The sequence below is a fragment of the Staurois parvus genome, unplaced genomic scaffold (genome assembly GCF_062004578.1).
Source record: "Staurois parvus isolate SC_StPar_1 unplaced genomic scaffold, SC_StPar_1.0 ptg001272l, whole genome shotgun sequence".
NCBI lineage: Eukaryota > Metazoa > Chordata > Amphibia > Anura > Ranidae > Staurois > Staurois parvus.
Genome location: NW_028319068.1, coordinates 1,197,861 through 1,218,402, shown reverse-complemented (window position 1 = coordinate 1,218,402; position 20,542 = coordinate 1,197,861).

Here is a 20,542-nt window from a genome sequence, read left to right as displayed (position 1 = left end):
CACTTGTCCTGGTTGACCTTGGAGCCTGACGGCTCGGAATACTGTTCTATCAATGAGACCACCTCCTGCGCCTCCTCGGTCCCAGAGATAAAGACAGAAACGTCATCAGTGTAAGCAACAACTCTCAGAGGCAGCTCATCAGCAATGCCTACCAGCACCCCACCCAACGCTCCACCATCTAACCTCCTGACGAAGGGGTCGATGGCAAAGACGTAGAGCAAGGGGCTCAGTGGACACCCCTGGTGCACCCCAGAGCCAACCCCAAAGGGCTGCCCAACCCAGCCATTCACCAACATGAAACTTTCAGCCCCCTTATATAAAGCCTTAAGCCAGCCAATAAACCTCGCCTCTAGGCAGTACCTGTCCAGGAGATGCCAGAGGTACTCATGATCGACTTGATCAAAAGCCATTGCCTGGTCCACTGCCAGCAAATACTTTCCCCAACCATCAGCCTTACATTGCTCCAGAGCCTCCCGGACAGCTAACACCGCTGTAAAGGTGCTCCTGCCCTGGACCGAGCAATGCTGCCGGTGTGAAAGTAAACCATCTGCCACTGACGACAAGCGCCAGAACAAGATCTTAGCCAGGATCTTTCTATCAACATTGAGAAGGCTAATGGGGCGCCAGTTCTCAATAGCCGAAGGGTCCTTACCCTTTGACAGCAGAATTAAAGCAGACTGCCTCATAGAGGGAGGGAGTGACCCCTCATCCAGACAGCAATTATAAACCTCTGCAAGGCGAGGTGCCAATCTGGACTTAAAGGTTTTAAAGAACTCCACTGTCAAACCATCTGGCCCAGGAGTTTTCTTAATGGCCAGACCATCAATAGCTTTGGCTACCTCTTCTGCGGTAATTTCCCCCGTCAAACTTGCAGACGGAATGTTACCTTCCAAACCCGGTGTAGAATCCAAAAAGCTCAACATCCTCACCCGGTCAAGGTGCCTCTCACTCAGAAGTTCCTCATAAAAAGACCTAGAGACCTCCAGAATCCCTGACCTGGATTTTGTCAGGGACCCCATACTATCCCTCAAGCCGGTGACCGTCTTAATCGCTGCACTCTGTTTGCAATTCTGGAAGGGATCAGGCGAGTGGTACTTCCCATAATCCCTCTCCAGAAGCAAAGAAGCATGCCGATCATACTGGTACTTCTTAAGGAGAATCTTAACCTCCGAGATTGCCCCAGAATCTCCACCTCTAGAGACGAGGCGGTCGAGTTTCCTCCGCAACTGTTGGTTCTTTTGCTTCCTTTTTCCTAGGGCCTTGAAAAACCTGGCACCACTCTGACTTACTGTTGCAGAAATCCAGGACGGTCTCCTGAGCTTGAAAAAATTCTTCAAAAGATCGTCTTACTTCCTCATCGTCCAGTAGGGCCGAATTCATCCTCCAGATGCCCTTCCCTCTCAGTGGCACATCTGAAACATTCAAAGTCACAGTAAGTAAAAGGTGGTCAGAAAACTCCACCACCCGACACTCAGGTGCCAAAAAGGCAGAGTCCCCCTTCAAAAAAAACCTGTCTATCCTACTCTGACAGTTACATCTCCTAAACGTGAAACTAGTGCTGTCCGGGCTGCTCTTAATTAAGGTATCCACCAGACCTGCTTCCCTGACTATTGCATTTAGAAAAAGGCTATCATATCCCAGCCTGTCATTGGAGTTCTTCCTGTCCTTGGGCCTAGTCACAGTGTTAAAATCACCTCCAAAGACAACCTGCCGGGACGTAAAAAGAAATGGCTTGATCCTTGTAAAGAGGCATTTCCTGTCCCACCTGGACTGCGGTCCATAAATATTAACAAGGCGCATTTCCTGCCCCCTCACAAGGACATCCAAGATCAAACATCTTCCAATCTCCACCTCAATGACCCGCCGACACGTTACCATGCCGGTAAAAAGTACCGCAACTCCGCTGTAAGGCTCAGCCACAAGAGACCAGAAGGAGGGACCACACCTCCACTCCCTTTTAGTCAGATGAACATCGGCAAGGCTGTTAAGCCGGGTCTCTTGCAAAAATAAAATGTCAGCTCCAATACCACTGAGAAAAAATAAGGCTGTACTCCTAGCGCTTACAGACTTTATGCTGGCAACATTAATGGTTGCCACCTTAATCGGAGTGGGAACTGCAATTTGGGTCATTAAGACTGGCGTTTCTTAGCCTTTGTCCTGCCTTTCTTAGAAGGGGGCCTGGCCCTTTTCAGGGACCCCCCAGCCTCCTCGTCCTCCATTGGGGAGGGGGAGTCAACAGGTCCCCCACCATCCCCAGACAAGGTCTCAAACATATTACTTAAAGCTAAGTCATCAACCTCCAGAGAGGAAATAGAAGATGAAGGAGAGAGGACCGTCCTATTCTTGCCTCCTTTCCCAACCACCGACCAATCCTCCCCCCCACCCGGCCCAACCCCAGCAGACTCCTGACCTTCCACAGTCTTGCTACAGCGACGCAGGGGTAGAAGGGCCGGTGAAGGGGCAACAGAATGCCCAGCCAGACCAGCCCCCTCAGCCACCTTGCTTATCCCCTTCTTTTTAGCCTTAGCCTGGGGAACAGACACAGCAGGGGCCGCAGATGACACTAGGGAAGGGGAAGACACACACACAAACTTGACACCCACAGACTCAACACACGGGGAGGGTACGGATACAACAGGGGATGAAGTGGCTTCAGCAGCCGCTGCGGTGGCCACTGCCACTGCAACGGACACTAACTGAGGGGCTGCATCTGCAGCCGCCTCCTCCGCCTCTATCCTAGCAAGCTCAGTTACTAGTTCTAGCTGATTATGCAGTTGCTCAGGGCACTTGCTGTAGGCATGACCCAGATTTAGGCAAAGATTGCACCTAATTTGATTGCAATCCCTTGTCAAATGCCCCATCTTCTGGCATAATGAACATTTCAACACCACGCCTGACGCTGAATAGTGGCCCTTACTGCCACAACGATGGCATAGTTTGGGCTGCCCTGCACAGAATGCCACCAGGCGGTCCCTTCCCAAAAAGGCTGAAGAGGGAAGATGCTGTATTACATTTCCCACCACCCTCAGCTTCACTGTGGCCGTCCAACCTCCCGTCCATATCCCCCTGTCATCCAGAATCTTACGTAGGAGTCCCAAGACCTCTCCATACCTCCCCAACCATATCATTATGTCCGCCGCTTGTATGGACTCATTCCTAATTAAGATGGTAACATTCTTTATCAGGGGCTGGCGAGAAATGACCTTAGAGAGAAGCCCCGCCCACCTAGGAGACGCTTTACAATAAGCCTTATATCTTTGCCAGAATATGTCCAGGCTATCTGCCCTAACAAAGGAGATGTCATACTCCCCTGTACCCACAGGGGCAATAAACGCAAAGATATCTGCCACCTGAAAGCCCATCTTAATGACCCTATCCACAACTTCCTTCTTGCTTGGTGGGGGTCCCTCACCCATCCACCTTAGTTGCACCACATTTCGTCTGCTGATTGCAGTAGGCGAACCCCCAAACGCATTTTAGCAGGCTTACCAACACCCTGACCTCCTCTCAGGGCTGCTGAATAGTTCAATGTACCAGCCACAGGAGCCGAGGCTGGTCTTAACACCGGGAGGGAAGGAGAGATAGCAGGTGCAGGCGGGATAGAAGCCACAGGAGGGACAGTGGCAGCAGGAGGGATGGGATCCATAGGAGGGATAAGAGCAGCGGGAGGGATGGGAGCCGCAGGACGCATAGGAGCCGCGGGAGGTATGGAAACTGTGGGAGGGGCCGGAGTCACGGGGGGAACCAGAGCTGAAGGGGGCACCGGAGCTGCGGGGGGGACTATAGCAGCAGGATCAGTAACACCGGGGGTACCTGTACACATAGGGACACAATCATCAGACAGCACAATGTCCTTACAGTCCATACTCATGGCACACGCCGGTGCACCTGGCTCCATCCTGCCCACCTGCAGATCCATGTCAGTAATCACAGGCTCACTGACAGCTAACTTCACCCCACCCTCCAGCTCACTGGAGCCTGTGCAGCTGCACATACAATGCTCTCTCCCTCTCCTTTGGCTTCACCGGCTTCGGGACTTCTTCACTGTCAGAATCCTCTGATGTGAAACAGAACTGCTGCCCCTGCAGAGGGGACTCCAATGCAGCCACAAAATCCAGGGAACCAGCACACTCAGCCTCCTCCACTTGAGACCCCCAATCCTGGCTCCTCTGCAGCTGCCGTGGGGGGATAGGGACAGATTCCTCCACTTCACTCCCTGGGGACCCTTAACCTGCTGGGTAGATCCCACAGATACAGCAGACTCCTGCACTCCCTCACTCTTCTCCTTAGCCGGGCCATCCGACAGGTCTTCCAAGGATGATGACCCCACCTCCACATGGCCCCTCGCAGTAGCCAGGGACTTGCTCCTGGCAAGCTTAAAACGCATTCTGATATTTTTCTTTGAGCAGACCACTGGCGGCTTTCAGAGAGGCTACCAACCGGGTCTGCTCATGCACTTTGTGCTCAAGTGCCTCCAGCTCAGGCTTCATAGCCTGCCTTTTGGTGCTCCATACACGGTCATAGGAACATCTAAAATGTTTCAGCTCCAACCTCCATGCATTCAGCTTCTCCTCCTCACGTCCAAGGCGGCCAATATGAGCTACCAAACGGTCTCTGTACATACTGTAGCTTTCCTCCTTCCTTGGACCTATTCCCAGGTCCTGAACAGGTGTTGGTATGAGGCCAGTACTAGGGCCCTCAGAGGGTCTCCCTCCATCGGGATCCTGCCCAGGACCGCTCATCCTCCCTGGGCAGACAGAGCAAATCTATCCCCTGGCTTTCTCAGGCCTCTGGACGCACTGCAGAGCTCTCCACCATGTGACCACACCTGGGCTGGGTAGGATAGCTGGAAATATTTTTATTCAAAATAGATCTTGCAACCAGCACACAATTTTATACAAAAGTAAAAAAATACACAAAATAAATAACATAAACCATCATACTGGTAATAAACAAAATAGAAACTGGATACCTCTCCGGGGCACACCGCAGTAACAGAAATACAAAAACTGGTCTTTACGACCGTAGCATAAAGGCATATAATTTTAAACCCTATAAAGGGCAACCTACTTGCAAAAAAAAAAAAACTGGCCTATATGGCCTACTATTTTAAAAGGAAAGACAATATACTAAGGCCTTAACAGCCTTGTAAATTACTCACATCTTCACGCCCTTACGGCACAAATTAACTCCCTTTCAGGGAAAATCACACTTATTCAAGTGTACAGGCCTTTAAGGCTCACCAGAATTCTCAACACCACACCCCTTATGAGGGGGAATCACACTCAAAAATATCCGCCTATACGGCTCTAATACACACGAAAAACTAATATGTTACCCAACAAAGGCTAAGAAACCTAGACTTTCAGGTATCCGTGACCATTCTCAAAAAGAAACCTTCACACAAAATCTAAGGGGGGTGAAAGGAGAGTAGAAAAGCAGGACAGCAACCACACCAAGAGATCAACAGATTGCCGCTACAGGCCTGATATTCCTCTATACCTTTATCCAGACCCTTCGCCGCAGCCTGTCTTTCTCAAGACCCCGAATTTTACCAACCTCACCAAGGATGTCACACACCACCACCTGAAAAGGAAGGACCTTCTGCCGCAAGGAGACCTGACACCATGCATTCCATGTGTAATAACGGACAACTAGGCAAACTAGAAACAGTGTATTCAAATCAAAGCCAGTATGACTTTCCAATGCCCCATACACCCACTCTGCATAAGACAGGCAGTGCAGGAAGGGGATGCCTAGAGCCCTCCCCACCTCTTTATATACCTCTACATTGAAGGGACATCGAAGTAAGAAGTGGTCCATACACTCCACTTCACCCCCACACTCCGTCCTCGGACAACCACGGTTATCCAAAGGACGGTACTTCAGATTTCCCCTCACGTAGAGCCTGCCGTGGAAAGCAAGCCAGGCCTGGTCCCTAAATTTTAAGGGAATCCTCTCCATATTTAATAAACGCAGGCCCTCCCTCATGATCTGGCCTGGGCAATCCTTCAAGGCCAGCGCCGCATGAAACGCAGAGGCCACGATCCTCTCTCTCAGGAGTCTCCCAGAGAGCAACCTGACCTCCTCCGCAGTGACACACCACCGCCTAAGAATCCTCAAGCATGGGGCGACATAAGCCGGGAGCTTACCGTGCTTGACCCGCAAGCTTCTCACTGGCCCTCCACTCTCCCTGCAGTCCAGAAAAGGTCTAAACCAGATTTGAAAAAGGCCTACCCATGCAGGCGGGTTCTCTTTTAGCATACTACCAACATTATGTTTTATAATTATCAAAGAGAAAAAAAACAATCGGGTTGACCATACCTAGGCCACTCTCCCGCCTGGATCGGTAAGTCACATCCCGCTTTACAAGGTTCAGTCTGTTTCCCCATAACAGCTGGAAGAAACAACTGTAAACTCTCGTATAGAGAGACTCTGGCAAGAGACAGACGAAACTGACGTACAAGAAAATGGGGACCAAGTAAGTTTTAATTAGGTCAACCCTTTCCCTTAGGGACAAACGCCACCCCTTCCAGCATCTCACTTTGACATCAGCATCTGACAACCTAGATTCCCAATTTGCTTTACTGTAATCGTCAGGTCCAAATTTGATGCCTAACACTTTGATCTTCTAACGGGGCTCTGGGAAGACATCCGGAAGCTCGAAGCCCTCACCTTCCCTACCCATCCAGAAAATTTCATTTATCATGATTAATCTTGGACACCCCTGGCGCACCCGAAGGACCGCCCAACCCAACCATTGACCAACATGAAGCTCTCAGCCCCCTTGTACAATGTCTGCAATCAGCTAATGAACCTCCCCTCCAGGCTGTACCTGTCAAGGAGATGCCAGAGGTACTTGTGGTCAACCCGATCAAAAGCCTTAGCTTGATCCAATGCCAACAAGTACTTCCCACAACCGTCAGCCCTGCACCGCTCCAGAGCCTCCTGGACAGCTAACACGCTGAGAAGGTGCTCCTGCCTTGGACCGAGCAGTGCTGCTACTGCGAAAGTAAACCGTCTGCCACCGACGACAAGCGTCAGAAAAGGATCTTGGCCAGGATCTTTCTATCGACATTGAGCAGGCTAATGGGGCACCAATTCTCAATCATCATAGAGTCCTTACCCTTTGACAGCAAGATCACAGCTGACTTCCTCATGGAGGGAGGAAGCGAACCCTCATCCAGACAGCAATTAAACACCTTTGCAAGGTGAGGTGCCAAGCAGGATTTAAAGGTCTTAAAGAACTCCGCTGCCAAACCATCTGGCCCTGGTGTCTTTTTAACGGCCAGACTGTCTATCGCTTTGGCAACCTCTTCAACTGTAATCTCACTTGTCAAACTCGTAGGCGGAGTGTTATTCTCCAAACCCGGTGTAGAATCCAGGAAGCTCGACATCCCTGCCTGGTCAAGGTGCTTCTCCTTCAGAAGATCTTCAAAAAAGGCTCTTGAGACCTCCAAGATCCCTGACCTGGATTTTGTCAAGGATCCCGTACTATCTCTCAGACCGCTAATCGTTTTAACTGCTATGCTCTGTTTTCAGTTCTGGTAAGGGTCGGGTGAATGATATTTCCCGTAGTCCCTCTCCAGAACCAAAGAGGCATGCCGATTGTACTGATACTTCTTCAAGAGTAGCTTCACCCAGAATCTCCACCCTCTGAGACAAGGCGGTCAAGCTTCCTCCGTAACTGCTGATAGGCAATGTATTTCTCAAGTTGTTTTCTCTTACCTAGGGCCTTGAAAAACCTGCCGATCCGCACTTTGGTAAGCTCCCACCACTCCGACTTACTGCCGCAGAAATCCAGGATGGTCTCCTGTGCTTGAAGAAAATCCTCAAAGGATCGTCTCACCTCTTCGTCCTCCAGCAGATTCGAATTCATCCTCCAGACACCCCTTCCCTTCAATGGCGTATCTGAAGCATTCAAAGTCACAGTCAGTAAAAGGTGGTCGGAAAACTTCACCGTCTGACACTCAGGTGCCGAGAAGGCGGAGTCCCCCTTTAAAAAAAACCTATCTATCCTACTCTCACTTCTACCTCGCCTAAAAGTGAATCCCGTGCTGTCTGGGCTGCACTTAATCAAGGCATCCACCAGACCTGCTTCCCTGACTATCGCATTTAAAAAAACGCTGTCATATCCCAGCCTGTCAGTGGAGCCTTTCCTGTCTTTGAGCCTAGTGATGGTGTTAAAATCACCTCCAAAGACAACCTGCCGGGACGTAAAAAGGAATGGCTTAATCTTTGTGAAAAGGCATTTCCTATCCCAGGTAGACTGAAGACCGTATATATTAATAAGACGTAATTCCTGCCCCTTCACGAGGACGTCCACGACTAAACACCTTCCAATCTCCACCTCAAGGACCCGCCGACACGTTACCATGCTGGAAAAAAGTACCGCAACTCCGCTGTAAGGCTCAGCCGCAAGAGACCAAAAAGAGGGGCCACACCTCCACTCTCTTTTTGCCAGATGTAAATCAGCCAGGTAATTAAGCCGAGTCTCTTGCAAAAACAAAACATCAGCTCCAATCTTGCTGAGCAAAAATAAGGCTGTACTACGAGCACTTACAGATTTAATGCTGGCAACATTAATGGTTGCCACCTTTATCGGAGCAGAAACTGCCATTAGGATAATTGAGATGGCCGTTTCTTAACCTTAGTTTTCCCACCCTTTCCTGGAGGCCTAGACCTCTTTAAGGAACCCCCAGCATCCTCAACCTCCATCGGGGAACGGGGCTCACCTATGTCCCCCTCATCACCCGACAGGGTCCCAAACCAATTACTCAGAGGCACTTCCTCCACATCCAAGGAAGAGACAGATGAAGCAGCGGAGAGCATAGTTTTATTCTTACCTACCCTCCCCACCACAGACCACCCTCCCCTTTATCCTCCCCCCCTGACCCCCCAACCCTAGATCCAAACTCTCCTGCCTATGCCCTGAAGTCTCCGTACTCTTCACCCGCTCCCTATGGCGGCGGGGAAGCAATACTGGTGGGGGAGGCACCGAAGGCTTTCCAGCACCTGCCCCCTTAGCAGCCTCCCTGATTTTTGACTGGCTAGAGGGAGGAGACACATGGGGGGGGCAGACAACACCTGGGAGGACACCAAACCAGGGGGACACACTACAACAGAGGGGGGGACAGACACAACTGGGGATTCACTGGATACCCCATGAGGCGCAACAGCATCACTCGAAGGCTCAACAGAGGCCTGACCTGCTTCTGCCTCCCTAGCCTCCTCAGCCTCCATCCTTGCCAGCTCCTCTACTACCCCTGGCAGGTTATGTAAAGCTTCTGGGCAGTTGGTATAGGAGTGGCCAAGTTCCTGACATAGATTGCATCTAATTCTATTACGATCTTTGGCCTTGTGGCCAATTTCCTGGCACAAAGAGCATTTTAGTATGCTACAAGATGAGGCAAAGTGCCCTTTACTACCACATCTGTGGCACACCCTGGGCTGGCCCGCATAAAAAATGACTAATCTGTCTTTGCCAATAAAGGCAGAAGACGGGATATGGCTTACCACATTCCCTTGTACCCGCAGCTTCATTACAGCAGCCCAAACCCCTGTCCATATGCCCCTATCGTCCAGTTGTTTCCTGAGGGGACTCAGGATCTCCCCGTAACGATTTAACCATATCATGAGGTCCGCCGCCGGTATGGATTCGTTCCTCACTAATATTGTGACATTCTTCACTAGTGATTGTCTGGATACCACTTTTGGTATCAATCCTTCCCACCTGGGGGTATCCTTCCACCCACCTTCATACCTCTGCCAGAAGAGGTCCAAGCTCTCCGACGTCATAAAAGACACATCATATTCCCCGGTACTTATGGGCGCTATAAAGGCAAATATGTCTTTAGCTACAAAGCCCATGTCTAAGATGCGATCAATCACTTCCCTCCTACTGGGAGGGGAACCTCCCCCAAACCATTTTATCTGCACCACATTACGTCTTGTAACCACAGACCCTGAACCCCCAGCCTGCACCACGGGTGGTCCCCCTACATTCTGATCACCTCTCAGAGCTGCGGAGTAGCTAACCATCCGCCTTGTAGCTGGGATGGATGCAGGGCCAGGAGCAGAGGTGGGTGCAGGGGTGGTCACCAGGATAAATGAGACAGACGCCTGAGTGGGACCAGAGGCGGGTGCCTGGGCGGGGCCAGAGGCGAGTGCCTGAACAGTAACAGAGGCTGGTGCCTGGGCGGGGCAAGAGGCGGATGCCTGCAGGGGACCAGAGGCGAGTGCCTGGGTGGGGCCAGAGGTGGGAGCCTGCACAGGAACAGAGACGGATACCTGGGCGGGGCAAGAGGCAGATGCCTGCTCGGTACCAAAGGGGGTGCCTGAATGGTAACAGAGGCGGGTGCCTGGGCGGGGCCAGAGGCGGGTGCCTGAACAGTAACAGAGGCGGTTGCCTGGGCGGGGCCAGAGGTGGGAGCCTGCACAGGAACAGAGACAGATACCTGGGCAGGGCCAGAGATGGGTTCCTGTATGGGAGCAGGGGCAGTAGCAGGGGTGGGTGCAGGGGTGGATAAAGGGACAGAAGCAGAGACGGGATCTGGGACGGAGGGAGGGACAACCCCGAGCTCGGCTTCAGCTGGGTTGGGCACACACCGGGGATCAGACACTGCAGCACACATGTTGACATTAACATTACCATTGTCCATAGCCATCACAACACCGTCCATCACCTCACTTACAGTTCCACCGAGCACACCTGTTTCCTGCGGCTTCACCGCTGCATAGCACACCTCCCCCAGGCTGGCTGCTTTCTCTACCACCGCAGAGATCCTTTCCAGACGGACAAAAGCAGCCCTCTCTCTTCTCCTGGGTCTCACCGGCCTGGAAACTTTGTCCTTCCTGGGGTCAGTATCCCCAGAGAAAAAGGATAACTGCCTCCCCTGCAGAATAGACTCCAACTCCTGAATAAACTCCATTACTCCCACTCCTGCTGCAGCTTCCTCCGGCTCCTGGGACGCCCAATCCAACTCTGGCTGCTGGGGAGGGATGGATCCCTGCTCCTCCTCTACTGCCATGATGACCATGGACTCCTCCACCTGCTGGTTCTCTGCTGTGGGATCAGAGGACTCCTCAGATGACAGGACCACCTCCGTGTGGCCTCTCACTGGATTTGTCTCGGGCAGACTTAAACCTCTCCTCGTTTGTGTACCTCTCCCTCAGTGCGCCACTCGCCACCTTCAGTGTGACCACGAACTCTGCCTGCAGGCGGACAGCCCGCTCCAATCTTTCCAGCTCCGGCCGCATGACTTTGCGTTTGGTGCTCCACACACGGTCAACTGTCGCCTTGAAGAGTTTTAGCTCCATTCTCATGCTACCGAGCTTCTCTTCCTCCTTCTCAATCTTCCTGATATGGGATGTCACTCTCGCTCTATACTCGGTATAGGACTACCCTGCTTTAGGGCGCTTTCCCAGGTCCTCCACAGGTGGTATACTGGGACCGGTACTAGGTGCCCTGGGTGAGGGTCCACCACCCGGATCACGGCCGGGCTCTGCCATGGTTCAAGGGCCTAAGCCCAAAATTTAGTTCCAGGCCCAAACTAAGGCCTGTTGGAGCTTCCAGAGAGCTCTTGCACAGCACACTGTCTGCTTCAGCAGCCCCTCCTACTTCCTCTCACCAAGACTGATGGGACAGCTGGAGGAATCCTAGAAGGGTGTGTGATTGCTAAGCTGCTCCTCAACTCTAATTAGTGCACCAAATTGTATGTGAGATTTGTATCTGCCAGTGAGTGGTCAGCCATCCTGATTGGAGTGGAGTCTCCCTCCGGTGGTGGCCAAGAGGTAGTGCAGGCTGTGAAAGTATATCACGGCTGGTCTTATATATGGTTTTATATATTCAAAGTTAAGTCCCCCTTATTCCCTCTTACCCCAAGTCACGGCCGCATGTGCGCACCTCGGTTAGGTAGTTGCTGTGAGCGTGGCGTGTGGGTGAATTGTGACACATACCTTACCCAACAAACCTTTAATTATATCACTTACATATAGATTATTTAAGAACAGGACCTAGTACAGAGCCCTGTGGTACACCACTAGTGACTGGTCTGTTTTCCAAGTGAACCCCATTTACAACCACACTCTGGTATCTATCCTTTAGCCAGCTACATATCCACTTAACCACCCATAACCACCCAAATGCTAAGTCCTAGCTTGTACAACATTTGTATAAGATCATTTTGGGGAACATTATCAAATGCCTTGCTGAAATCAAGATATGCTATGTCCACAGCACCACCCTGGTCCAAAACATTGGTAATATAGTCAAAAAATTAGTCTGACATGATCTGCCCTCAGTAAAGCCATGCTGCTTTGGATCCAGCAAGTTGTTTGTTTTTAAGTGATCAATGATTCTTCTTTTCAGGATTGATTCAAGTAACGTGACTACAACCAATGTTAAATTTACTGGCCTGTAATTGTTAGCTTCTACCTTGCTGCCCTTCTGCTGGATAGGTACAATATTGGCTTTCTGCCAGTCATGGGGAACTTCTCCTGTTAGAAGAGATTTATTAAAAAGATCAGTTAAGCTGAGATCCTAACAGAGGAGGAGCCTGAGCATGGCGGCGAGGGAGAGTGTGGAGTAAGCACTCCCCGACAGCCATCCTTCCTATCCTCCCTAAGTGCCCTCGTAGCTGCAAAGGATGAACGCCGGAGACCTACCTGGGACGGGGGGGAGTAGTTGTCCGAGTGGGGTGAGGAGGTGGCGAGGCTTCCAGCTTTTTGCCATGGTCTGACAGCTGCGATCTATGGATGGAGAGCTGGGTTGCCGGGAGACAGAGGGACGCGGCGACGACCACGTGATCAGCCGCGGAGGAGCGCTGGGAGAGGGAGAAGCTGGCCGGCATCCTAAGGGGAGAGGGACACTGGTTTGATCGCGGCTCTCTCCCGGTGGACGCAGAGGTGCGGGACACGGAGAGACCAAGAGAAATCCCCCCAAAGAACGGATACAATAAGGAGAAGCTCAGCTCCAGAAGGAAAAGCCTGAAGCCTGCCTCACAGAAGAGATAAGAAGAGGGGTGTCAGGGCCTGGACTTGAACCTGGGACTTCTACTGTGTCAGGCAGTAACTCTTCTCACTGAGCTACCTGGGATGCTGGACAACACTCTGCCTCTTCTATTGGATAATCCTGCCTTGTGCCTTGTTTGCTCTTGAACCTTGAACTCCTTGCTCCTCCCATGAACTTCCTATATAAGCCATGTCCTTGGACTTCCTCCTTGCCAGATTATTGTGCCTTTCCAGCCAATATCCCGCTACTGTTCCTGCTGCTGTCTACTCCTCCGCTACTGATCTTTGGCTTGTTCCTGACCACGATTTTGTCTCATCCTAACGTACTACGATTGATCTGCTACCATTTGTGACCGACCCTTGGCTTGTGACCGACTCTGCTTTTGTCTGATCCCTAACCTGTTGATCCGCTATTGGTTCCCAGTCTGCTCATTCCCTGGTGGGGTGATCCTGAGATCTGCGACCTGGTATTAACACGCAGCCCAATCCATCTCCACCATTAGGAGCTCTGGTGAATACCGGTTAACACTTAGACCCCGCACCTCAGGTGAGCCTGCATAATTCCCAGGGATATCCGCTGGTGTACCTATCCTGCTGGTTCCAGGTAAGCCTTTTACTGCTATAGCAACTGGTCTCTGAACCTGACCTTACACTGTGACAAGGGGGAAGGTGAGTGAGAGCGGCTGGGCTGGACTGTGGTCTGTTGTATATAGTACTGCATATAAAGTAGATGGGGGAGATTCTCAGGGGGTCTGAAGGTGCAGAAGATAAAGAGTTGAGCATTTGGCCCTAGAAGACATAAATATTAGGAAACAGGACAAAAAGGAGCAGTGGATCAATAAAAAAAAGAAATAATTAAAGTATCCCAGCGTTTAAATAAGAGAAGCAAGTCTCACCAGCGAAATGAAAAACAAAAGTGTTAAAGGAAGCGGGCCTAAGGGGTCCCAAACAGGTACAATTAAAAAATATAGTTCACAGAGGAATGTGACCCCAGAAAGATCTCAGGGAGCAAGTGGAAGGAGTGAAATGGAAATCAGTATGGTAAACAGTCCTAGACTATCCCTGGGAATGGTTAATAGCAGCCAACAAACGGTAGACAGAATGGAGGAGAGAGAACATGAGGAAGAACTACAAATGCCAAATAAAAAAGAAATGGCAGAAATGTTTAAAAATTTGGATAAATCAATAAAGCAAGAGATCGGGATAATACAGAAGGAAATGGGGCATTTATTATCTAGAGTGGAAGAAACGGAGGAAAAAGTTAAAAATCAAGCCCAAATTATTTCAAAATTAGAAAAATGGACAATAGAAACAAGGAAAGAACAAAGAAAGCTGCTAAATAAGATGGTTGATCAAGAAAATAGGACTAAGAGATGTAATCTAAGGATACGAGGAGTATCAGAGTTTTCACAAGGGGAAGACCTAAGGGGAACAAGTAAAATATTACACACTATAATGGACAGATCTGCCTCAGAGATTTTTTAAATTGGATGGCGTTTATAGAATAGGAACAAGAAAGGAGTAAAGAAAAACCGAGAGATATAATTGTGCAATTCCATAATTATGGGGATAAAGAAGAGATATGGAAGAAAATCAAAGGAAGAACGAACATTAAGTACGAAGAAATAAACATTCTGATTTTTGCAGATTTAGCGGTTGGGACAATAGTGAGAAGGAGATCCTTGAAGCCATTATTAGAACAGATGAATAAACAAAATGTGCAATATAGATGGGGCTTCCCGGCGTGTTTAATCTAATGGAAAAATGGAGTTACAGCAATTCTGAGATTTCCTGAAGATATGAGAGATTTTTGTGACAAACTTGAACTGCAGAGAATGGAGATACCTGGATGGGAAGAAGAAGGAGAGATACGGACTATGGGAAAAGAGAACTGGCAGCTAATTAGAAAGAAAAATAGAGAGTAGAGAAGAGTGGGGAGAGTGGGAGAAGAGATGTGGAGGAGGGTTTTTTTTTTTTTTTTCTTCTCCTCCTGCATCTCCCTCCAGCCTCCCACTTGGAGAGACTTATTGGATTAGATAAATAGAGGGTCACTGGGGAGGATAGGGGCAAGGGGAGCTCTACCTCAAGGTTTGAATCTAGGGTGGGATTAGGCCCACAAATGATACATAGGCAAATTATAAGCCTAACAGGGGGGAGGGTGGGAATGGGGGAGGGAGGGGGGAAAGGAGGAGTCGGGTGGGGGGAGATGGGGGGAGGTTTATGGGAGGAGGGTAGTTAGGTTAACACTCTGTGATATGGGGGGAGACACATTAGTATAGAGAAAAGGAGTGAGGGGACGGAGGAGAGGAGAGGAGGTAAAAGAAGAATGGAAGAGATACAGTTTGTAACTTCTAATGTAAATGGGTTCAATAGCCCCGGGAAGAGATTCAGGTTATTTAAGGAGTTACATTATATATAGATTATCGTCAGTGGTTTTCTTACAGGAGACACATTTGGAGATAGAGAATAACGTGAAATTGAATTCTAGATACTATCCTGTGTGGTTTTATGCAGATTCCCCAATTAGAAGAGCAAAGCAGGTGGAAATAGGGTTTGCAAAGAATATAAGGTTTGAGTTGGAGGATAGAGTGACAGACCCTGAAGGGAGATTTCTGTTTTTAAAGGGTAAATTACAAGAAATAGAGTGTACAGTAGCTAATATTTATTGTCCAAATAAGAAGCCGGAGATATTCTTGAAAAATGTCTTGAAAAAATGGATTTAAAAAAAGGTGATTTGATTGTGGCAGGAGATTTTAATCTCTGTATGGATTCGCAGATGGATACAACCTCTCCTGTGCAGAGGGAGGAGAGTAGGTCTCTGAGATCATTGAAGAGGATGATATATGAATGTCAGTTGGTAAATATATGGAGATATAAACATATGAAAGATAGAGATTACACTTTTTTCTCACATGCACATGAGATGTATTCGAGACTGGATTATATATTGTTTGAATATCGATTTATAGAGTCTGTGGTCAAAGTAAAAATTGAAGTAATGTCAATTTCGGATCATGCTCCTGTTACAATGAAATTAATATGGGGGAAGGAGTGGAAAGGGGGAACAGTATGGAGGTTGAATGAGACACTTCTGCTGGATCAAGAAACCGATCAAAAAATTAAGAAATAGAGTGATTTTTTGAGGAAAATGATACAGGAGGCGTGTCAGTGGCTACAGTATGGAAGGCTCATAAGGCTTATATTAGAGGAATCCTTATTGCGATCTGGGCAAAGAAGAAAAGGGAAAGGAGAGAAAAAATTATCGGGCTCCTCAAGGAACTCTCTGAACTTAAACAAATGCATAAAAGTAGAATAACAAAAAGGATAATGCAGAGGGTAATAAATAAGAAAGAACTAAATAATTTAATGGAAGAAGAAAAGAGAAGAGTTTTTAATAAAATGATAAGTGAGAGGTATAGAAGGGGAGATAGGCCCGTAAAGTATTTAATGAGGGCTCAGAAGAAAAAAAAGGCGAGAAATTATATAGAAAAAATAAGAGATCCCAAGGGAGAATTGGTTTATTCAACCAAAGATATTGCTAGGGTGTTTAAAGAGTATTATAGTAAGTTATATATTATTACTTCCCATAATCCTATAAATAATGATGGAAAAGGGAAAATCGAAAAAAGACGGACATATTTAAAAAAGGCAGGATTATCAAAATTAAGTGAAGTACAATTGAATGCCCTAGAATCAGAAATAACGCAGGAAGAAATACAAGTTGCATTAAAAAGTACCATGGCTGGGAAAAGTCCAGGACCAGATGGATATACTGTGAGGTATTATAAAAAATATAAAGAACTATTAGTACCCAAATTGAAGATATACATGAATGCACTGGGAGGAGAGATGGAAATGAGGAGAGAATCCCTACAGGCACATGTGGCTCTTATTCATAAAGAAGGAAAGGATGTCACTCAATGTTCAAGCTATAGACCGATCTCATTATTGAACACAGATACTAAATTATATGCAAAGGTTCTAGCAAATAGGTTGAAAGATTTAATGTCTGAATGGATACCTATGGACCAGGTGGGTTTTGTTCCAGGGAGAGAAGGTAGAGACAATGGGTTGAGATCTTTGCTCCTCATACAGAAAAGCAGAAAAGAGAAAACCCCGGCGGTGGCGCTTTCGATTGATGCTGAGAAGGCACTTGATAGAGTAGATTGGGGATACATGATGGATACTTTGGAAGTATTAGGGCTGGGAGTTAGAATGAGAGAGTGGATAAGGAAGTTATATTGTGTACCCTCCGCAGCAATCATGGTTAACGGGGATTTATCAGCGTATTTTGGGATGTCAAATGGAGCAAGACAGGGATGCCCACTGTCCCCATTATTGTATGTTTTGTCTCTGGAATCTTTGCTGTCTTCAATAAGGAATAATACAGACATAAAGGGAATATGAATAGGAGACACAGAGCATAAAGTGGCAGCTTATGCGGATGATCTGTTGTTTTATGTGGGAAACCCCAGGATAACATAGCCAAATTTAATGAAGACACTGAAAAAATACAGGGAGTTATCAAACTTAAAAATTAATTAAACAAAAACGTAGATCTTAAATATAAATCTTCCAAATAGAGAGAAAAATAAGATACAAGAGGAATTTCCCTTCGTCTGGAGAGAAAAAGAACTAAAATATTTAGGAATAAAACTAACTGCCTCTTATAAGAACTTATATAAATTAAATTATATTCCATTGTTAAACGAGATTAGGAGGAATTAAGGAAATTAGGAGGAGGAAGCTGTCATGGATAGGGCGTATAAATCTGATAAAAATGGTAATTGTTCCTAAAATCTTAAATAAATTTCAAATGATACCAATTAAGCTCCCGGAAGTATATTTTAAAATAATTTAAAAAAATGATAAGATACATTTGGAGGAATAAAAAACCTAGAATAGGATATGAAATATTATGTAGAAACAAAGAGAAGGGTGGACTTGGGGGTACCAGATTTTAAAAGATACTATAATTCAGTAATAATGGCAAGAATTTTTGATTGGATGCATAACTCAAAAGGGGAAAAGCTGGGTTAATATTGAAAATGTACTTAGTAGAACTAATTTAGGTAGGATCATATGGGTGCCTACACAATATCGAGGATTAGTAGATAGCACAAGCTTGTACACTTTAAATGTTTTAAGAGTTTGGGATGTGTTGCACAGACAAAAGAGATGGGAATTTAATTCACTGTTAATGCCACTAGGGGATACAGAGTTTTCCCTCCGGGTAAAGAGGGTATCACAGGAAAGTGGATTAAGAAGGAGGATGCACAATTAAGGGATATAATGGTGGGGGATGAAATAGGTTCACTTAAGGATTTGGAAAAGAAAAAGGGAGAAGTTTTCACTAGAATGGATGAGTGGCATTACTATCAATTGAAACACTTCTTAGGGAAGCTTCCGAAACCCCTGAGAACTAGAAAGGATTGGAACCCCTTTGAACAGTTATTGGAAACACAGGGAGATGGGAAACACGTAACTGCTAAAATATATAAGATTCTTACTGAAATAGACACAGATATAAGGCCACCATATATAGAACAATGGGAAAGGGACATGGGTGTAATAATAGATGAGGAAAAACAGAAGAAAATGTATAGATTAATTCATGAAAATGTAAATATATGAGAAGCAGAAATGAACTACAGTGAGGAACAGAAGTATTTGAACACCCTGCGGTTCTCCCACTTAGAAATCATGGAGGGGTCTGAAATTCACATTGTAGGTGCATTCCCACTCTGAGAGACAGAATTTAAAAAAAACATTCAAGTAATCACATTGTATGATTTTTAAAGAATGTATTTGTCTTGCACTGCTGAACATAAGTATTTGAACACCTGAGAAAATCAGTGTTAATATTTGGTACAGAAGCCTTTGTTTGCAATTACAGAGGTCAAACGTTTTCTGTAGTTCTTGACCAGGAAGAGAGCAAAGCTATCAGTCAGATTGATTTATACCAGCTTTTTTGCATTATGATCATGTGATCACAATCACAGGGTCCTGATTACCCGCAGGGGTGGGGTGCCCCCTGTGTTAGTAGCGCCAGAGCATCATACCGGCACATCGCTCTGCCTGTACATGCTGCCCGTCTGCAATACAAGTACTGCGGGCAGTCGACAAGTGGTTAACCACTTACCTCCAAATCATGTACATTTATGTGATTGACTTTGAGTGTTGTACAGGCTGCAGCTGTCAGCCATAACCCCAGTATTGTTTTTTTCTGCCAGTGAAGCTCTACACAGTAAAAGAAATGGACTGCTGGATTGCTTTTACAGGCTGTGAGAGGCCTGCAGGTGCCTCTCTGGGCTCTCCTGTGTAACCGGGGAGCCTGGTATCTGATCAGGCGGTTCCGCCAGCTGATCATAAAGCAGACCAGATATCGGAAGTCATCTCTGGTCTGAGAACAGAAGTGATTAAATGTTGTTGCTTCCGGTCTCTTAGGCTATGTTCACACTAGCGTTGTGTGCAGGCGGCAGAGAGGCATTTGGGAAGCGTTTTTACCGCTTCCCAAACGCCTCGGACAATTCTGCACATTGCAGCACACGGTGCTGTTCTAACGGGAGCGTTAGCGTCGCATCGTGGCAAAACGGACGCCTCTGGTTGAATCAGGAGGCGATGAAGTCTCCTATACTATTCTATGGTGCCGCTCCGCAAACGCCCGGCCGGCGTTTAGGGTGCGGTTGCGGGGCGTTTGCGGAGCGGTGACACCATTTAAATGTCATTATAGGCATTTGTGGGGCATTTTTAACGCTCGGCAAATGCCTAGCAACCGCCGCTAAACCGCGCATGCGGCGTTTGCGGAGTGTTTGCCGAGCATTAAAAAACGCTCCGCAAACGCCGGACCAACGCTTGCCAGTCAAGTGTGAACGAGCCCTTAGAGACCATAAAGATGGCTAGGAATCTTCTGGTCACTTCCACTTCCGGTCACTTCCAGTTTGGGCAGAGGTAAACACTGACATTTTTTTCTTGAAAGTATCTTAAAAGACCCCAGATGTGTCCAATCACAGCTGATCACATGTAAACAAACGCCAGTTATCTGAATTTTCTTTTCTCTCTTGCTGGCACTGTGTGAGCAGATAACTGGCAATCCTGACAGACACATTTACACTGGAAATCAGGGCATTGACTGGCACCCATCAGTGTAGACTCACCAGTACCCATCAGTACAGACTCATCTGTGTCCATCAGTGCCACCTCACCAGTGCCCATCAATGCTGCCTCACCAGTGCAGCCTCATCAGCGTCCATCAACAAAGCAGAAAAATTACTTATTTCCAAAATTTTATAACAAATGAAGAAAAACTTTTTTTCTCATAATATTTAGCCCAAATTTGTATAACAAAAAATAAAAAACACTGTTGTGAATAAATACCAACAAAAGAAAGCTCTATCTGCCTAAAAAAAACCTAAAAATGTAATTTGGGTACAGTGTTGCATGACCATGCAATCGTCATAGAAAGTGCAACGGCTCTGAAATCCAAAAATTGGACTGAGCAGGAAGGTGGTGAAAGTGCCCAGTATTGAAG